The sequence below is a fragment of the Suricata suricatta genome, chromosome X (assembly GCF_006229205.1).
Source record: "Suricata suricatta isolate VVHF042 chromosome X, meerkat_22Aug2017_6uvM2_HiC, whole genome shotgun sequence".
In the NCBI taxonomy this organism is placed as follows: domain Eukaryota; kingdom Metazoa; phylum Chordata; class Mammalia; order Carnivora; family Herpestidae; genus Suricata; species Suricata suricatta.
In genome coordinates this window covers 33,412,945-33,418,961 of record NC_043717.1, presented here as the reverse complement: position 1 = coordinate 33,418,961, position 6,017 = coordinate 33,412,945, and the positions used below count along the sequence as shown (strand labels likewise).

The 6,017-nt window shown below is 44.5% G+C and overlaps 1 pseudogene; it reads left to right on the top strand.

The window, feature by feature from the left end:
* Positions 1–19: 19 nt before the first annotated feature.
* Positions 20–4,877, top strand: LOC115283375 (annotated as a pseudogene).
* The last annotated feature ends 1,140 nt before the right edge of the window (positions 4,878–6,017 follow it).

Below are 6,017 nucleotides of genomic sequence, written 5' to 3'. Positions count from 1 at the left end.
GCGGGGCCCAAAGTGATGGATGGAAGGCCCTACCAATGGCAGGCAGCGATTGAAGGGTCAGGCAGCTCCGTCCCCCCCGCCCGTGACCACCAGTCACGAGATTGAGGGGTAGGGCAGGGGGTCGGGGATGTGGGGGATGACAGAGCCGGTCTGAGGATCCTGAGTGCCCACGGGGTGGGGCTGACTCCGAGGTGCGGACCCCTTGGCCAATCTCTGGTGATGATCTACAACTGGGGTGTCTGTCTTTCCTGGTCGCCTGGCTCCGCCCCGCGCGAGTGCAGCTGTGGCAGCTACCGGGCGGATTTGGATTTCCTTCTAACAATTGCACAGATGCTGAGCACCTGCGGGGAGGAAGCCAGGCGCCTCGGAACCGGCCCTCCAAGCAGGAGTGCCAGATAAAATACAGGACGCCTAGTTAAATTTGAATTTCAGATGAACAACGAATCCCTTTTAGTACAAATATATCATAAATATTTCATGGGACATACTGGTACTTAAAAAAAAATTGGATTCGAGGGCGCTTGGGCAGCTCAGTCAGGTAAGTGCCAACTCTTGATTTCGGCTCACGTCCTGACCTCACGGTTTTGTGCGTTTGAGCCCCGCATTGGGGTCCGCACTGACACTATGGAGCCTGCTTGGGATTCTCTCTCTGCCTCTCCCCCACTTGCGCGCGCGCGCTCTCTCTCTCTCTCTCTCTCTCTCTCTCTCTCTCTCACACTCACTCACACACACACACACACACACACACACACACAAATTAAAAAAATAAACTTCAAAAAGATGTTTTAAGTATTCATAGGTACCCCCTGGGTGGCTCAGTGGTTAAGCCTCTGACTCTTGGTATCAGCTCATGTCTTGATCTCAGATGGTGAGTTTAAGCTCCACTTAGGGTTCCACAATGGGCCATGAAGCCTACTTAAAAAAAAAAAAAAAGAAAAGAAAAAAGTATATGTTGTTTATCTGAAATTCACATATGACTGGGCATCCTGTATCTTGATGTTCTAAATATGGCAACCCTATCTCCTAAGACTCTCCCATCACCAGTGTTAAGATTTAATAGATGGAGGCAGAGATGGGAGGAAAGAAAGAGACTACGTTATGGAGCCAAGAAAGCCTTTATTGGGATCTGCGATTCCCGGGCAAGGTCCCACGACGTGGGGAGTCGGGGAAGTCGCCCCTCATGGGTGAGGGGGTTCTGGGTTTGATCTTGGGAGGGCAGATTATCAAATAAGGGCATTTCAGGGCCGGGGCAGGATGGAATAGGTCGCCTCCGCTGTCAGGGTGATGGGAAGCTGGAGCTTCATGATTGGCTGTTTTCAAACTGGCGCGGGACCTTCCAGGTCTGCAGGTGAGGGGCGGGGGGTCGTCTGTACACGTGTTCTCCTCTAGCCCCCAGAGAAATGGCCGCTCGGTCGCCACCTTAAGGTGACTCTTATAACCAGGAGCGACAGGACAAGAATATTAATTACTTCCTTCATCCATTTGCTCAGTGTTAGGTAAGGGTGAGATCTACTAATCACACCTGGATCCATTCTTCCCACTTTTCAGGAGGGGTGTTGCCTAGTTTTTTGTTTTTGTTTGTTTTTTTTTTTTGCAAGAAGTGACATAGTTTAACAACTAAGGTCAGAAAAGGATGCCCCGGCCCAGGACCTTCAAAGACAGCCCATGACCTTGAAAGATGTTTGTGGTTTCAATATGCAAGTACAGAAGTAGAGGTGGTTCTGGCAGGTAGCAAAAACCGCAAAATACAGCATGCAGAAAGTCTGTCAGGTTGAGCATTAACTGTTTGATTTAATGAAAGAAGAGATTATTGTAAGACCCCCTCTGGTCAAGCTGACCCTAATGGAAAAATACCAACCATTGTTTCACTCTCCAACCCTTTTCTGCTTGAACAATCAAGGTTTGGGAAATTGACCTCCGGGAGTCATACAATGTAACCCATAAATTATAACTTAAAGGTTAACTTGTTTCTAAGTTACTGTTGCTAGATTCTAAGATACTGTTGCTAGATCCCACACTTTAACCGCAAAGTTCTCCCTTCTGTGCACCTGCTTCGCCTCCTCTTCTGACCTATGATTGGTCACTTCAAATTTCTCTTGAGGCAAAGAGCTCTAAAATTGACAGGTCTCTGCCAAATCTTACGTTTGTGTGTCGAAATATGATTGAGCACTATAGAATGCTGCAAACTATGATTGGTTAACTAAATGATGACTTATTTTGTCTTCCCAAAACCCTTAAAAACCCTGAGCTCCTGCTCAACGGGGCTCTCTCCTGAGGACTTGCCAAAACTCGGGAGGGGGCATTTGGTCAAACTAAAATAAAACCCAGGGGCGCCTGGGTGGCTCAGTTGGTTAAGCGTCAGGCTTTGGCTCAGGTCATGATCTCGCGGTTCGTGGGTTTGAGCCCTGTGTCAGGCTCTGTGCTGACAGCTAGCTCAGTGCCTGGAGCCCATTTCAGATTCTGTGTCTCCCTCTCTCTCTGACCCTCCCATGCTCGAGCTGTCTCTCTCTGTCCTCTCAAAAATAAATAAAAAGCATTAAGAAATAAAATAAAATCCATTGACCATCTCCGTTTGTGTCCGCAGGTTTCACTCTCGGTGACTCCCTTCAGGAGGGAAAGGTCTAACAATTATATGGGGGAGGGGGCGGCACATGGAGCTAAAATCTTCAATTGCACACATATTTATTGAGAATATTAATGCTGAATAAAAGAACTACGGCCAACTGGCAGGAAATGGAGAGCCATTGAAGGTGTTTGAGCTCTCTAAAGTGCACAAAAGCAAGAGAGTTGTTGGGGGGGGGGAAATGCCTTACTGTTTACAGTTTTCCATCTCCATTTTCTTCTTGGGATTAATTGAAAGGGGAAAAAAGGAGATGGGTTGGAAGCAGTTTTCCCAGAAGTTGTTCAGGTAACAGACCTACACCAGGAAAAACTTGCCCTACTCAAAATTGGAATCAGAACCCTCCCCACATACTTCCTTTTGAATTTTATGGAACCCGGTATACTCACCAAAGCCACTCACAATTATAGAATGGAATCTGGATCTCCTCCCTCAACTTCAGGAAACTCTGGACTCTCAAATTTGCATTCTTTCAAAGGAGAATTTGCACAACAGTGACTTTAAAGAAATCTGTAGGGGTAAGGGATATTTTGCCATTAGAAATGTGAAATTATTAGATTACTCAAAAAAAAGTCTAAAGCAGTTATTTTCCAGAGCATCAACTCTGAAATGACTGGTTTTGGGGGGAAAAAAGACAATAAAAATTTAATCATTTTTTAAAAATTGATTAAAAAATTTAAGTATAGAAAGCAGAGGCAGGGGCGCCTGGGTGGCTCAGTCAGTTAAGCGTCTGGCTTAGGCTTAGGTCATGATCTCACCGTTCGTGGATTTGAGCCCCGCGTCTGGCTCTGTGCTGACAGCTCAGGGCCTGGAGCCTGCTTCAGATTCCGTATCTCTCTCTCCCTCCCTCTCTCTCTCTCTCTCTCTCTCTCTCTCTCTCTCTCTCTCTCTGACCTTTGCCTGCTCACGCTGTCTCTCTCCATGTCTCTCAAAAATAAATTAAAAAACATTAAAATAAATAAGTAAATAAATAAAAGAAAGCAGAGGCAGTGGGAGAAGATTGTGGCCGTTCCACAGCAGGCCTGGACCCTGGAGCAGCTACCCAAGAAGGACATTATCAAGTTTCTACAGGACCACGATTCAGATTCGTTTCTTGCAGAGCATAAGTTGTTAGGAAACATTAAAAATGTGGCCAAGACAGCTAATAAGGACCATTTGGTTACAGCCTATAACCATCTTTTTGAAAGTAAGCATATCAAGGGTACTGAAAGTATAAGTAAAGTGTCTGAGCAGGTGAAAAGTGTGAAGCTTAATGAAGATAAACCCAAAGAAACCAAGTCTGAAGAAACTCTGGATGAGGGTCCACCAAAATATGTAAAATAAGGAGATAAAACTAACTTTCCCAAAAGGGGAGATGTTGTTCATTACTGGTATACAGGAACACTTTAGGATGGAACTGCTTTTAATACTAATAGTCGAACGAGTTCAAAAGAAGAAAAACGCCAAGCCTTTAAGTTTTAAGGTTGGAACAGGCAAAGTTGTCAGAGGAGGGGATGAAGCACTCTTGACCATGAGTAAAGGAGAAAAGGCTCGACTAGAAATTGAACCAGAATGGGCTTATGGAACGAAAGGACAGCCTGCTACTGTTATGCCCAGATTTCAATATCGTCCCCAAAAACCAGAGACCACCAGGGAGACCGAGTCACGCATGCAAAAGCAAAGGGCATTTATTATTACGGGCTTATACGTTCAGGCTCACAGCCTTCACCAGTGCAGTGGATCCGTGCTGAGAGCCCCGAACAAGGGCTGAGCAGGGTTTTTATGGGGTTTGGGAGGGGGAGTTACAGGAAATTATGACACAGGTACAGGGGTCCAATCATTATCGCATCACATCATTGGTAGTAACTTAACCATACACATTGTGCAGAGTGTTCGTTACTTTTGGCGGGACCCATTCACAACATTTAGAGTATTAACCAATTACAGGGTGGACCCAGGACCCTCATGGAGGGTGGAACTAGCCGTAAGCAATAAGTGATTATCTATAGCTTCTATCTCCAGGCCTGCCCTTAGGAATGTTAAGCATTTTAGCTGGCCGCTTCTGATTGGGTGTTCCTAAGGTGGTCCCTGGTTGAGCAATCTGTGCCCTTTTATTGTCTACTGATTCTGAGAAACTGACACTTAGGCCTCCAAGGTCCGAGGGGAAACTTGAAGCCTGTCATGGAGTCAGTGTGGTTCAGACCTGTGTCCTTTCACTACCAAAATTCCACCAAATACAAAATTCATTTTTGAAGTGGAATTAGCGGATATTGACTGAAATAGCAATGCTTCTGTTGTAAAGACATCAGCAACAATAAAACATGGCCTTGAAGAAACTTATGTAACTAATTAGAGCTGGTTACTATTGTAACGGAAGACTCAACTGGAAAATTCAAGAACGCAGATACTGTTTACCCAATCCCCACTTTTTAATATATGTAATCCATTATAATTCCCTAAACTTTGAAATCTTTTACTACAGCTGTGTGAAATATTGGTTTAGGAGAACTGACTTTCCTTTTACCCCATGTTATAAACTAAAAGGCTCAATAAAAATATTTTAAGTTTATTTATTTTGAGAGAGAGGGAGGGGCAGAGAGAGAGGGAGAGAGAGAGAGAGTGAGAGAGAGAGAGAGAGAGAGAGAGAGAGAGAGAGAGAGAGAGAGAATCCCAAGCAGGCTCCACACTGTCAGCACAGAGCCTGGTGCAGGGCTCAAACTCACAAAACTATGCAATCATAACCTGAGCTGAAACCAGAAGTCAGATGCTTAACCATCTGAGCCACCCTGGCACCCCTAAAAATTAATTTTTAAGCATGATGGAGTCATTCCTCTTTACATCAACTAAAATTGTATTCTTTGTCCATCTTGCTGCATATCCTAGAACAGATTTTTAACCAAAGGCCCTGAAAGAAAAAATAAACCTTATTTAGGGGCACCATTAGCTAAAAGCGGAGAACTTTCGCCATTTCATCCAACCTAAAGAAACAGGAAAAGGAATGAATTTTTCTGTTTCTTGAAAGAGGTCTAGGACATTGTAATTTCTTTTAATTTGAAGAAAACCAAAACTGTTTGAAATAGGAACATAAAATAAATCCCTCTTCTTTTCCCCTCCCCGCAAGAAAACCTCAAAGTCCTACCATCTTTCCATACTCTGTGTCTTGACAAATAGCATCCTTCTTTGAGTGAGGGGTGAATAGCTTATCCTTTAAAGCCCATTTTCCTCTGAAGTCTCCAAGGGGCATCGCTGCTCCTTATGGCCTTGGAATTCAGCAAGATAAACACTGTAGGAAGCTTTCTCTTTGTTTTGCAGATTGAGAGATTGAAACCTGGGGAAGGGCGTCTGTACTCAAGGTCACATTTTGATTCGTCAGCACTTCTGCTCCCTCAGTGTAGTCCTTCTGTTTCAATCTTTTATG